The sequence below is a fragment of the Calonectris borealis genome, chromosome 1 (assembly GCF_964195595.1).
Source record: "Calonectris borealis chromosome 1, bCalBor7.hap1.2, whole genome shotgun sequence".
NCBI classification, from domain to species: Eukaryota; Metazoa; Chordata; class Aves; order Procellariiformes; family Procellariidae; genus Calonectris; species Calonectris borealis.
Window position 1 is genome coordinate 26,432,671 of NC_134312.1, and position 15,549 is coordinate 26,448,219.

Below are 15,549 nucleotides of genomic sequence, written 5' to 3' on the forward strand. Positions count from 1 at the left end.
CAAAGTAGTTTGGAGAGGAACAAGCATGGAAAAACAGAGGAATAACGGGATAAAAAGGGATTGCCATGTCTAAGCAGTGGGCTGGTTGCTACTCTTGGCTGGCCATGTTCTGCACCTTGTCAAGGCAGTCTGTCCTGTCCTCTCATCAAACTCCATTGACAACTCTTTTCCTGGCTGCGGGGCCCTCTCATGTGTGCATGCCTGTGTCTGGGGCTCTAAGCGCAGCCCCTGGAGCGGGACCAGGGCTCGTAGGCCCGTGTGTCCATGGTGGCAGCAGCTGGAGCGAGCGTGCAAGTGCATGTGTGAGCGCTGGAGGGCGGATGAGGCTGTAGGTGCTGTTTGTGTTTGTGTGAGTGCTGAGTGTGTTTATCTGCGTGGCTAGCTGTGTGGGGGTATGTGTGGAGTCCATAGGCGTGTGCACGTGCCAGCTGGGGCCACACGCTCAGCCTCGCTGCTGGCTGGACCCAGGAGCACGCTGCGTCAGCCTCACCTCTGTCAGGCTGCTGGATTTGGCAATCCCTAACTTGGATGACTGTGTTCATAGGAGCTACAACAAAAGTAAGAGGGACTGAGGCATCTTCCCCACTAGACTATGAGCAAGCTTGCTGAGCGTGCTACTCTTACAAGGAATAGTCTGGGTGTTTAGAGAGGCACATGCAACAAATGGAAAGAGCCAGAGGCTGGAAAAAAGATTCAATGGGCAATTCAATGGGAAAGCAATGCTTGGGGAGGAGGAATTCTGCCCAGGGAAACCAAACTGCCAGTATGAGTATACTTTCCATCCTGCCCTTCACCCCAACCTTTCTACCACTCCCACTTTTTGCAACAGGACTGAAAACATGAGGAATCTGAGCTGAGAAGCCCTCTGAATGATGGCATTAATGAGAATTCATCACCGAGTTTAAAGGGCAGAAACTGCGCTAGAGCTAAGAAAACTGCCTCTTCCCTTCTATGGATATAGAAGAGCCTCAGGATAAGCAGCTAAGGAGTAGATAGATTTATTTGTCTTAATGTCCTATCTCATTCTAATTACAATGAATTAGGATTACAATTACAGTGCTAAAAGTATAGGGTTTGATCACCTTTGCAAATTTTGACATATTTTAAAGTCCAAATGGCAGCCCTTGATCACTGCGTTTACAGCACTCGGGCATCCTATGCCAACACTAATTAATGTGTCAGATTCCTTAATGCCCAAGAGGCAGGAAACAAACAAATACTGAAAAAGAGAAGCTTGGGAATAGAGGCAATGGCTAAACTAAACAGTGTCAGGACCCAGGCTCAACCACTGGCCTGGAATCATCCGCTGTGTTTGTTTTCTTCTCCCTGGGTGGCCATGCAATGCCCCAAGAGACAGCTCAAGCCAGTGACATTTCCTAAAACTCAGTGAAAAGCAGGCCACCCTCAGTCAGGGGAAAAGAGTTTAGATACATGGACATAGCCATACTGCATCGCTTCTCCTCAAGTCTAGGGAATTGACCCATTTTATTTACGAGTTAGACAAAACCACGGAAGACAGTGATGTAATAATTAAATGATGGCTAATGTAAGGGAGATTTCCATCTGTACCCCACAGATACTGTTTTCTCTGCAGAACCCTACATTGCCTTTCAACTCTACTCACCTGACATGCCATGGGGTAGTGAAAGTCAGTGTTACAGACATCATCATGACTACCATGTAGAGCATCCATGGAACATGGACTCTAAAGTAGACATTAAAATTCTCTCTCCAAACATTTTAAGGAAATGTAGGGTCAGATCTCTCACTGTTGAAGGTCAGCAGAAATGCCCACATTGTTAGATCTGCAAAAAATGTGTACTGTGATGTCTGGGATGTAAATTAGATGTGCTGTGGTGCTGGGTAGAGAAGAAAAAAACCTGCTACTTTCTCCTACCTCACACATCATCCTGTCATAAAGAGGGCAACCTAAGTGGTCTGCAGTTACCTTCTGTGCTGCACTTTCTTGAATACTTTTTTCTTTCTATTCTTAGAGCTTTCTCCAAGGGTCCTCTAACCTTTTTTCTAAAGCTGTAGCACTTCACTCCAAGTGAAAATGGGGTTAACATGTGCCAAACTCTATGTATTTAAAATCCTTGTCTTTAGCCTACTCTTTACAGAAAATTACCTCAATCATTTTTTGTTGAAGACTGACTTCTAGGAAGACCCCAGAGATACTTAGCCTCACTGTGGTTGTGAAAACTTGAGTGAGGGCTTTTCTTTTTTTTGAGACAGAGTTGCTGAAGCCAGATGGAAAAAGAAAAAATATTTAAATGCCTAATTCCTATTTAGACAAATACTTCTTGATCTGGTCCAAAATAGCCAGGTCTTGTTCTTATTTTATTTATCAGCCTGTTTAACAAAGTACTTCGACATGTTGATAGGTTTTCTATTTTATCTATCCCTTTTTCAAAAAAAAAAAAATATCAATTGTAGCAAACAGTGGTTTCCTTCCAAATAAAGAAAAAAGGGTTTTGTCTTATTTTACCATTTTACACTAAAAGTCCTCTTTCAAAAAACTGATCATAAAATCATAGAATCATAGAATGGTTTGGGTTGGAAGGGACCTTAAAGATCATCTAGTGCCAACCCCCCTGCCATGGGCAGGGACACCTTCCACTAGACCAGGCTGCTCAAAGCCCCATCCAGCCTGGCCTTGAACACTTCCAGGGATGGGGCAGCCACAACTTCTCTGGGCAACCTCTTCCAGTGCCTCACCACCCTCACAGTGAAGAATTTCTTCCTCATATCTAATAAAAATCTACCCTCTTTCAGTTTAAAGCCATTACCCCTTGTCCTATCACTACATGCTCTTGTAAAAATTCCCTCTCCAGCTTTCTTGTAGGCCCCCTTCAGGTACTGGAAGGCTGCTATAAGGTCTCCCCAGGAGCCTTCTCTTCTCCAGGCTGAACAACCCCAACTCTCTCAGCCTGTCTTCATAGGAGAGGTACTCCAGCCCTCTGATCATCTTTGTGGCCCTCCTCTGGACTCGATCCAACAGGTCCATATCCTTCTTATGTTGGGGGCCCCAGAGGTGAACACAGTACTCCAGGTGGGGTCTCACAAGAGTGGAGTAGATGGGCAGAATCAACTCCCTCGACCTGCTGCTCATGCTTCTTTTGATGCAGCCCAGGATACGGCTGGCTTTCTGGGCTGCAAGCATACATTGCTGGGTCATGTTGAGCTTCTCATCAACCAACACCCCCAAGTCCTTCTCTTCAGGCCTGCTCTCAATCTGTTCTCTGCCCAGCCTGTATTTGTGCTTGGGATTGCCCTGACCCATGTGCAGGACCTTATACTTGGCCTTGTTGAACTTCATGAGCTTTGCATGGGCCCACTTCTCAAGCCTGTCAAGGACCCTCTGGATGGCATCCCTTCCCTCAGCGTGTCAACCGCACCATTCAGCTTGATGTCATCTGCAAACTTGCTGAGGGTGCACTCAATCCCACTGTCCATGTTGCCAACAAAGATGTTAAACAGCACTGGTCTCAATACTGACCCCTGAGGAATGCCACTTGTCACTGGTCTCCACTTGGACATTGAGCCATTGACCACAACTTATCCACTGAGTGGTCCATCTGTCGAATCCATGTCTCTCCAATTTAGAGACAAGGATGTCGTGTGGGACAGTGTCAAATACTTTGCACAATTCCAGGTAGATGACAGCAGTTGCTCTTTCCTTATCCACCAACACTGTAACCCTGTCATAGAAGGCCACCAAATTTGTGGCACAACTTGCCCTTAGTGAAGCCATGTTGGCTGACACCAATCACCACCTTATTTCCCATGTGCCTTAGCATAGCTTCCAGGAGGATCTGCTCCATAATCTTGCTGGGCACAGAGGTGAGACTTACTGGCCTGTAGTTCCCTGGGCCTTCCTTTTTTCCCTTTTTAAAAATAGGGGTTTTCCAGTCAGCGGGAACTTCACCGGACTGCCAAGACTTTTCAAATATGATGGAGAGTGGCTTAGCAACTTCATCCGCCAGTTCCCTCATGACCCGCGGATGGATCTCATCAGATCCCATGGACTTGTGCACCTTCAGGTTCCTTAGATGGTCTTGAACCTGATCTTCTCCTACAGTGGGCAGCTCTTCATTCTTCCAGTCCCTGCCTTTGTCTTCTGCGACTTGGGCAGTGTGGTTTGAGCACTTGCCAGTGAAGACTGAGGCAAAAAAGTCATTGAGTACCTCCGCCTTCTCTGTATCCCGGGTAACCAGGTCTCCCATTTCCTTCTGGAGAGGGCCCACATTTTCGCTAGTCTTCCTTTTATCACCGATGTACCTATAGAAGCTTTTCTTGTTGCCCTTGACGTCCCTGGCCAGATTTTATTTTATCAGGGCTTTAGCTTTCCTAACTTGATCCCTGGCCACTCGGGTAATTTCTCTGTATTCCTCCCAGGCTACCTGTCCTTGCTTCCACCCTCTGTAGGCTTTCTTTTTGTGTTTGAGTGTGTCCAGGAGCTCCTTGTTCATCCATGCAGGCCTCCTGGCATTATTGCCCATTTTCCACTTTGTGGGGATGCATCACTCTTGAGCTTGGAGGAGGTGATCCTTGAATATTAACCAGCTTTTTTGGGCCCCTCTTCTCTCCAAGGCATTATCCCATGGTACTCTACCAAGCAGATCCCTGAAGAGGCCAAAGTCTGCTCTCCTGAAGTCCAGGGTAGTGAGCTTGCTGTGCGCCCTCCTCGCTGCTCTAAGGATCTTGAACTGCACCATTTCATGGTCACTACAGCCAAGGCTGCCCTTGAGCTTCACATTCCCCACCAGCCCCTCCTTGTTGGTGAGAACAAGGTCCAGCATAGCACCTCTCCTCATTGGCTCCTGTACCACTTGGAGAAGGGAGTTATCATTGACGCATTCCAGGAATCTCCCAGATTGCTTATGTCCTGCCGTGTGGTCCCTCCAACAGGGTGGTTGAAGTCCCCCATGAGTGTGAAAGACTGAATTGTAGAACTTTTGTCTCAAAGAATGCTTATCCGGGCAAGGGTTCCTTTGGCTGCTGAATATGATAAGAATGGCTGCAAGGCCACAGAGATCTCTGGCTGGCACGTGCTTGGACAGTCAAGACTCAGGAATGTGGAGACTTGTCATTGCCATGGAAACTGCAGCCCTTGAATGAGAATAAAAGGGACTGCCAAGAGGACCCCAGTGTGATTGCCGACCCCACTGAAACACCGCGGACCCCGGAGCGACTGCCCACCGCCGGAACACCGAGAGACTTGGACCCCCGGGACGCCACGGATCCATGGCGGTGACTATTCTTGCAAGTCTACCCTGAATGCCTGCTTGACTTCTGTCTTATTGCTCTATTCTATCCTACCACTACTAATTTTCTACTTTTGATATTAAAAGTTGCTGGTTTGGGTATACGGCATTTGACCTCATTTTGTGTCTTAATCTCACTCTTGGGATCATATCGAAACCTCCCCTGACATCGGATCGGGACATTCCCGACATCGGATCGGGACAATGAGGACCAAGGCTTGTGAACATGAGGCTGCTCCTATCAGTCTATAGAGGGCCTCATCCGCTTGGTCTTCCTGGTCGGGTGGCCTGTAGCAGATCCCCACCGTAATGCCACCTTTACCAGTCCTGCCTTTAATCCTGACCCATAAGCTCTCGGTTGGCTCCTCATCCATCCCCAGGTGGAGGTCCATGCACTCCAGCTGGTCATTGACATAGAGAGCAACACTCCCTCCTCATGTCCCCTGCCTGTCCTTCCTAAAAAGCCTGTATCCTTCCATTCCAACACTGCAGTCGTAGGAGCCATCCCACTATGTCTCCATGATGCCAATAAGATCATAGCCCTGCAGGCATGTGCAAGTTTCTAACTCCTCTTGTTTATTCCCCACGCTACGTGCATTTGCATGAAGGCATTTAAGTTGGGCCCCTGACGAAGCTGACTTACTGGCTGGAGAGGCTGGAATTCCTTTGTGCTGCTCTTCAGGTCCTGCTGAACCGTGATCCTTCTCCAAACTCTGGGCATCTATTGCTGGCCCTGGCATCAAACTGGTAGGAGTGGGACAGACTGAGGTTTCCCTCCCCCGGCAACTTTAGTTTAAAGCCCTCTTCACCAGCTTGGCAAGCTGTATCAACAGAGCTGTATTCTGTCAGATCTAAAATAACTGTGGTTCTGCCAGATTCATCTTGCATTTACACAATGCAGAAAAAAACCCAGTATATTCTATGTACATACACACTTTTAGTAGTTGCTATAAATTAAAAATTAAACTCCTTTTTATAGCTAAATATTTATTTTGGAAAGCATTATCACAAATGTCAGAAACAAAGTCATTACAACAATGAGCTTGTTATAGAAACACTTTATGCCTTGAATCATTTGTTTCAAACTTTCAAGAATGCATACCACTCAGCTCTTCTGTCCTTCCCTCTATCAAAGTCTGAATATACTTTAGTTATGTGAGGCACCCCTGAGGCAATATGTTTAGACTATATTTTTTTAATCTTGCTACGAGTTAAGGTAGCTCATCTTCATTTCAAATCCTATTCCTTTGTTACTTTTTAATCCAAATCCATTCCATATTTTGTCCTCCTTGTTAAAAACGGTCATTGTTTTGTAAGGAAACATGCCTGCCAAAAATTGTAGAAATTAATTATATTTGGTTTTTTTCTTTCTAATCAAAGAGAAGGTGCCACTTTTAGTATTAGTCTTCTGTACTAAATATTTTTTCAGAAATCTGAAACCTCTCATGACCAACTTGAAACTGAGGGACAGTTAGTTTTGATTTCCGAGTACATCAGAGAAGCTTCCTTTCTCTTCAACATCTGTACAAACTAGGATTACCTCCTGGACAATCTCAGTGGCCAAATAAAAGAATATTCAATATTACATTGAAAAATGAACTTTGAGGGATTATAGTGAACATCAGAAGGGTAGAATAATCATTCCCCTCATGAAGGCGAGGTTCCCATTTGATGTAAAATAAGCCAGTGTAACAACATGGTGTGTGAAATTTTCAGAAACATGTTCTAACCCATGGGTGGCTACTGCACTTTTAATGTCTGGGGCATTTTTGGGATGCAGTATTCAAAAGAGCTGTCAGCTGAAAGTGGATGCAGCTGGACAAAGCTAGAATCTGAACCTAGGAATGGCGTGGGCTGGCTGCAAATTACAATGAAGGCCCACACAGTATTAGCTTTTTGCTATCCTAACCAATAAAAGTCATGGTAGCTGAAGTGGAGGAAAAAAAAAAAAAGAATTGGTTTGGTTTCAGTGGTATATAATACCTCTACCTAAAATGGGAGCACAATGATGAAAGACACGACACTTCTCACAGCTGACCAGGGCTCAGAGCCAGTGAGTGCATCAGAAAGGGTGCACAGCTTCCAGCAGCCAAAACACTGGGCAACACTAATGCAACAATCCCTTAGACAGAGTGCTCTGGCGGGACTGCTACAGGCTTCTGGCTACACTTACCGTCATTCTCCCAGCACCTGTATTAGTAGACAATCATCTGACATTTGGGAACAGACATATATATTTATAAACCAGAGTCTCTGCTAGAACCCTATCAGAGCCAGGATTCATTTCTTAAAGGGAAGCATTTTAAAAATACTTGAATAAACAATTATCTGCTGTTACCTTCTTATCCCATAGGCTACATTTACAAAACATTGCCTCGAACTCTTTTACAGGATTTGCATGTTAGTAGCACATTATAAAACTTGTATACTTACACCTTAATCCCTTGTATTTATTTAATTTCAGTGGACTCATACGTTGTTGCATTCCTTTGGCCAACGTGTGTATCTGCCTGGACATTGGTGTTTTTCAGATTCTATTAACATGACATAATTTATTCCAGCAAAGTTTTAATTTTAGCTCACTCTGTAATCCGTGTGTAATATTTTAATTATTGTAAGTTCTAAGTTAGCCCAATAAATACCACTCTCCACTGGACTGTATGTTCTGTTTATATGACTAAAAAGAACATTCGAAGAAAGGTATGTTTGGTAACTTTATGACTAAATGCTATATTTTGGTTTTAACTTGACGAAGTTCAAGGTCCTTATACTTTTGTTATGAAGAAATAAAGAATTTCCCTTTCTTACAGTAAAGAGTGCATTTGAAAGAGGGTTTTTAATACAATTCTACAGAGGGTTTATTTTAGTGATACAAAAAAATATTTTGTGTGCTCTTCTGCTAGAAAACACGAATATGTTCTGCTAATAATTAGGAAGGAGAATACGTATTGTTCAGAAAGATATACAACATATTTAGATTTTCTAACAAGAAACCACAGCATCGCCTTAGAGAGCAGCATTTATTTGAGTATGTCAGGAACTGATCTGTCTTGTACTGAAACCAATGACGTCTGTGGCATGAGATTAGGCATCCACTTTCAACTAGTTGGCAAATAGTGAGGCTTAATTGCTAAAAGCAAAATTAAAAAGTGATCAAGACAGTGTATGTTTCTGGTATACATTTTCTTCCTAAAACTATATGAACTTTCATTTTAAGGAAGCAGAACAAATGTAACAAACATTAAGTATGCTTGTAACTCAGTATACTCTGAGGATCACATTTCTACCTATTTAGCTTGTTTAGGAAGCTCCTTGCTTAACAACATACAAAAAGAATGCTTCTGAAATGTATGTTTTTCTTGTCAAAACTTTGCCCAGGACTCGCATAACATATATTTTGCATTAGGAAACCAACCAGTTTTGTATACTGTCAGCTATATATTTGTACCAACAGTTAACCAAAATGATTTTCGGAAGAGAAGTTACATCTGCTAGATTTGATACATGTATTTGTATGGTAACCCACAAAATACTTCTGTGGCTAGCCTCATCATTATTATTTTGCACAATATTTTAAATAACTTACTTATGATAGAATGATCTTGTGCTTTTGCTGGCATGCTAGCATCTCCAGTCCTGCTTATTTAACCTTACCTCCACAGGGTTGTTTACACTTTCAGAACCTGATTTCGATTTACTTTAATTTTCTCAGAGACTTTTGTATTTATAAAAGCTGAGCATCTAGTGACCTCTCTATTCCTGACATTTCCTTTACTCTCCACTGTGAAAAAGAACAAAAACCCCAGTGTCCCATTTCTGTTCCAAAAAAACTAAACTGTTTCCTTCAGTGGGTTGGTCCTTGTAATTGAAAATGGCAACCAGATGTTTACAGAACACACCAGCAATTTTCCTTGAGGCCTTTAGTCTTTATAATTGTTTGCTAAAGTTAGTTGGATTTCATGGAAACTTGTCTGTGGCTGTAACAAACAGCAAGTAGGGTCTCCTCCTAACTGTACTCTGAACAATTAAAAATTAAAAAATGAAATAAAAATAAAGTTAGAACTAATGCTACCTGTTCCTGTTAATGTATTTCAAACTCCATAGAAAACCACTCACTAAGGGAGGAGATTTGGTTCTCTTAGTACTGATTTTTACATGCCATCCCATGAAAACCATCCCTATTTCAGAGTATGTTACTTGCTTTCTGCCTTCTCAAACTTCAGCTGGCTATACTCTAAGCACCACTGATTTTGTGGTCCCTTCCCTTTTCCCCACTCCTGTCAGGAATATATTCTCACAGATTTTGGGTTTTTGAGAATATTTTGCATTTTAAGAAGATGCTATGGACTACGTATTGCTTGTTCCTTAGTCAGAGCCCTGAGCCACCACAGCTGATTCATATCTCGAATCTCTTCATCTGCTTTACAAATCACTATATTTTCCCTCTTCAGTTTCTTATCTGCCCCATTCTCTCAAGGCTAGCCATAGACTTCAAGAAGTCTGTGAGTCCATTTGTTACCCCACAAGGGGACACACTACACCCAATAAAATCTCTTTAGCTAATATTTCAAGACCTCTAAGATTGAATGCTCCACAGCTCCAGGGGATCCCTTTGATTACTTCACCCTAAAACAGCTTTCCTAATATCTAACAAAACTTTGTTCTGTTGTTGTAGTATGTCATGTCCAATTTCCTATAGGCATGCAAAACAGATTGTTCTTTTTTCCTTGGCAGCAGACTTTTTAAATATTTTACATTAACAAGTACCTCTGTTCCCCCAGTCATACCAGTCTTCACACTCATTGAAGAAAGAGCATCACTGTGTCCCCCTGCCTCTACTACCTCCTCTCATTCTCACTACTTTAGCTGATATAATATGTCTTGGAAAATGAAAAGCAAATGTCTGACAGTCACCAGACATGGCCCTGGGGGCCTCCGAAACCCATGGCTGTAGTTTATTCTCTAGACTAATTAGCAGCCCTGAAGAAACTATTACTGGCTGCACTTATGAAGTAGCACTTCTACAAGTTCCTACTTTGCTGCTGGCCAGATGTCAGCAATTAAGCTGATTCTTTTGCTGATCTAGCCTCTGGTCAAAAGTATGACTGCTGAGGAGTACTAGAGGTGATACAATATGCTAAAGGAATAACATAAAGATATACAGCAAGGAGCATGCATTTCATCCTAGTTCTGACAGTGACTCATATGGTTTTTATTCTAGTTTCTCCATCTCTAACTCTGGTGTGGCAACATTTCTCTGCCTCCTAGTCCTACTGTGAACAGACACAGAGATTTTCTTCCCATGGAAAATGTAGATTTTCTTTAAAGAGCAATTTTTCTAAAGGATATCCAACAAACCAAAATGAAAAACTGACAAGGACCGACTTGGAAAATTGCTTTTTGGGAGAATCAAAGCAGAATTTTCTTTCATCTGTCCCCACTGCTTCTTCAGTCGTGCACCATCCAGAGAGAGACAGAAACCTGCAGCTAGCATCATTCCATGTCTGCTGAACACCTGTGCTTGCTCCTGCAGGCTCACGCTTCCCAACATTCCCCAAGCAGCAGCTTTTACAGGGAGCAGCCGCTGGGTATAAGGAAGCAACAGAGCACTCTATAGAGAGCCAATAAGGGAGGCAGCAGAGGCCATATCTGCCATAACAATACAACAATTCTCAAATCAGTATTTTACAGCAAAATGAGTTATGCCTGAATATATTCGGGTTGCTTTAACAATGAGGGGTTATTCACTCCTTTCTGTAATAACTAAGTAATGCCATGAGATGCCACCTTAAATGCCAGACAGATGTCTTGACCCCAGCATGTAAAGAGAAGGGCCAAGATTCGCTCCGATTTGCTCCCACGGGTCTGCTGTCTCAGTCATCCCTTCCTGTCCTTGGAACAGCTCCACCCAAGCACCACTCCCACAGCTGCAAAAAGCCAGATCATCCTCATACTCAGTTGCTGGAACCAGGGCTTTATTTACCCAGCCAAGTACTTAAACACAGCATGCTCTTAAAATGGCAGAAAACAGAACAGAATTCAGTGCATATTGATAAAGTCAGTAAAGAGGAAATAACTTCAGATCTAATATTCTTTGCAATATGCATAAATTTAAGGATATATATAGTATATGATCTCCACTTAACAACTTCAGGTGAATGAATAGGACATGAAGCTGGTATTGATTTCAGTGGAAATAAAGATCAAGATTTACTGACCCGAGAGGTAAATATTGACCAAAGCTAAGATTGGTTCAACGCTTATCTTATGGAACAATAAATCACAAAAAAAATCCCATATCAATATATATACTGTAATGATCTTTCTAACAGCATGGCTAAAATTTCATGTTCAGTGGATGTCACTCAAACTGCAAACAGAAGCCATAGTAAAGTTTAAATACTTAACTGTAGTTTTCTAAAAGTAGGTAATGATCATGTAAAATGAGTACTATGAAAATGGTTTATGATTTTTTTTTTAAAGAAGTCACTCATTGCAATTGCACAAACTTCCACCAAATTATTAAAATTAACAGTCTAAGGCAGCAAGGAGCATATAATGTTACGCTGCACTCAGTTTGCCAGCAGCCTGAATAGATGTGCTTTTTTCCATAGCCAAACTGACTGGCTATCATTAAGGTTATGCAGAATCTTTTCCATTCCAAAAGCTAGGGGTAACAACAGAGCTTTGCATGTTATTGCAGAATGAATTAAAACTGGCTGGTCAGATTTGTAGCATACAACTGCACACATTTTTCGGAGCCTGCAGTTTTCTGAGATTTGTGTAACTATTGGTAAAGGTGAAGAATTGAGAAATGAAGGAAATGCCTATTAAGGGAGGGTCATCGTTGGCTAATGAGGCAGGCACATTGAGCAAAGGACAGAAAAACTGATGGCTCCAGAAAGAAAGATATAAGTAGTTTATTTATCTTAAAAGATGTCATCTGGTGAAAGCATGGAATTCAGGAAAGGTTCAGGCAGCAGACAGTAACTAGGGAATGTTATTTTTGGAGGGCAGAAATGCATTTTAATGCAACAAATTTCTGAGATAAAACTTTCCTGTTAAAAAACGTTGTGAAAATGTTGGCAGGGCATCACAGGGCCATAGGGACCCACAGATCCTGTTAATCTTTTCTATGGCCCTAGAGGTGAGAGCTTCTCAGACTGGAAGGACAGGGAAGAAGGCAGAAGACTCTGGAAAATATTTGGCAAGTTCTTCTTCGGTGTTTGCCACTCTGGGAGGACCTAAGGGTGCTCTGAAGCCAGGCGGCTCATCCCATTCACTTCTGATAGAGCAGCACAGCTCTGTGCTGGGCTGACGGAAGGAAGGCCTGCGGCTTGCACGGCTCAGCACAGAAAACCTCCCAGGAGAAAGCCCGGATGTGTGGGGCTTTCTCACTCCTCCTGATCCTTTTACTATTTTCCGTGAAGCTGTCTGACACCGTGTCCTGGTTTTGGCTGGGATGGAGTTGATTTTCTTCCTGTTAACTGGTATAGTGCTGTGTTTTGGATGTAGTGTGAGAATAATGTTGATGACACGCTGATGTTTTGGTTGTTGCTAGGTATTGTTTATGATAGTCAAGGACTTTTCATCTTCCCATGCCCTGCCAGATGTGCAGGGGGCTGGGAGGGAGCACGGCCAGGGCGGCTGGCCCAGCTGGCCAATAGGCTATTCCATACCATATGACGTCATGCTCAGCATATAAGGCTGGGTGAAGAAGAAGGAGGGGTGGCGTTCGGAGTGATGGCGTGTGTCTTCCCAAGTAACCGTTACGCGTGATGGAGCCCTGCTTTCCTGGCGATGGCTGAACACCTGCCTGCCGATGGGAAGTGGTGAATGAATTCCTTGTTTTGCTTTGCTTGCGTGCGCGGCTTTTGCTTTCCCTATTAAACTGTCTTTATCTCAACCCACGAGTTTTCTCACTTTTACCCTTCTGATTCTCTCCCCCATCCCACCCGGCGGGGGGGTGAGCGAGCGGCTGCGTGGTATTTGGCTGCTGCCAGGTTAAACCACGACACACCGTTTTCAAACCTACTCCCAGGCTGCAGCAAAGGCAGAACATGTCCCAGAGGCTATGTCTCTATGAGCAGATTCTCACATTTTAAATAAAGGAGAAGGAAGGAAGGAACAACACACCAAGCACACCTTCTTCTGCCTAGCTGGCTTACAAATCAAGTGTACCATTTACAGATGTGCTGGCCAATACAACCTGATATCTCTCTCATCAGCTGTGATCCAACTTCACTTGAACTGCTAGCTTCATGATGGACTTCCCACAGATACTGGAGATACTGACTATGCTTAAACGGATCTACCCCCACAGCAGCTGCACGCCCAAGGTGGCAATCCCAGCACTTCGCAAAACTTGACTATCCTGTCATCTGCTACTAACACAGTCCCGCCTCTCTATCACCATCCTAGCAGCGGACTAAGAGATGTGTTAAACCTTACAGAAAAACTGGCTCATTTAGGGCTGCTGCAAAAGGAAGACTAAAAGCTCAGAGCAGGCACAGATATCATCAGTGCATAGGCTTTTCCCTCCATGTGGGTTTAATTGCTAAGGAATGGTGAAAGCACAGCTACTTTTTGTTCAACCAAAGCTGCTTGAGAATTTACTGACAGAGCTATTTTTCAGTGAAAAATTAGGGGTTTGAATAATTTATATTTTACCGCAGAAAGCATCTGTACAGATTTTTCATAGGAAACCCATAAACCACAGTCTCTTTGCCTGAAAAAAAAAAAAAAGGTATCCTTTTCCTTTTTAGCCAACTATTTTCCAGTTACCGAAACTCCAAATGTTTTGGTTGGTGTGTAAGAAGTGAAAAATTTCCACTGAAGAAAACTATTCTCCTGATGTTTCTCTCTGACAGCAATGAACTCAACACAGTGCTACAGCCCAGGTGTGGAGGAAGATCAGTGTGCAGAGCTGTCACATTTGGGTTTCAAACAGCAGCACAACTGGTCCCAAAATTAATAGCGGGCCAGTGCAAAAAAGTTAGGAATGTTTTGCGGTGAATTTTTTTCCATATATGACTTCAGCTAAACTCTTGGCTCTCAGCCATTCTAAACAAAAAATCCTTTCAAAATTAGAGTGAACTTTGAAAGATGTACGAGTAAGACAGACTCAAAAATAAAAGCACTGGATAGAGCTGCTAAATAATACCAAGTAAGAAGGAATGACTCTTTTTATAGATTTTTCACAACATTCATGATCTATGTTTCCCAGTCTGTTATCTATATCTTTTTAATAGAGGCTTCAAGGAACATATTTTTTAATAATTTATAACACTCCTATTAGGAAAATATTATGACAAAGCATAGTTCAAAATACCCTTCTCCAAAAGAAGGAGTACTATCCCATCCAGAACAGTAAACCCCATCATCTACTGGCAAAGAAAAATAACTTTGAGCATAACTTGTTTAGTTCTAAGAAAAGATCATTGGTTTGGTATGCATACATGCTCTTTTACTTACTTCTTGTTTTTAAAACATAACTTTAAAGTTAGGCACTTACATAACACAGGGAATAGTTAGAGGCAGACTCATGTTGCCATGAAATGGAATTAGTAGAGTCTTACTCTTTACTTTAAATTGGCAAGCATTCGACTTTTTTACATACTCCAACATCTGCTAGAAGCTCTAGGATGTTCCTGGAAAATACCTAAAACCTTTTTATTTTTTTTTTTCATTACTGGAAAAATACTACAGGAAGTACTGGTGCTAACCTGTAAAAGATAAATACCCACAGTTAAGTTGATTTCTGCAGAGGCAGCATTTGGAGGGTAAAAACCTGTATTGGAGAACCTGAACCTGGTAACTGTAGCAAAATCTAGTACAGTGATTTTTTTCTAAGTCATAACTGAATTTTGCATACCCACTTCCTTGGCCATTTGAAACAGAACTATTTCACAGAGATGGTATACATGGTCCCCAGAGATGCTATCTTTTCTCTGCAGCCCACCTGATCTTAGCAAAACCTGGACACGCTGTGTCTTGTCACTCTGGGATGGAAAGTACTCAAGGCAAGGAGTGCATAGTACTTAAGGCTGAAAGGTGCATATGAAACCAGATTAAAATAAAAGAGCAAGGTGAAGACAATTTACTATTTCTCGGTACAGCCTTCCAAGAAAACTGCATGTGCCTTATATTCAAGAAACTGTCATAAAGAAACTTGAAATTAGTGGTTGAATTTTGAGCAGCCTCACCCATGCGAAATAATTATGTTTTTCGTCTATGAAACTATTCTGATTGGTTAAAGCATAAAGCAAAACTGACCTCTCTG

The 15,549-nt window shown here is 42.5% G+C and overlaps 1 protein-coding gene across 2 annotated transcripts in view; it reads right to left on the reverse strand.

Moving 5' to 3' along the window:
* Positions 1-15,549, reverse strand: part of CPED1 (cadherin like and PC-esterase domain containing 1) — a 174,099-nt gene that overhangs the window by 130,625 nt on the left and 27,925 nt on the right. The gene's annotated exons all lie outside the window — the stretch shown is intronic.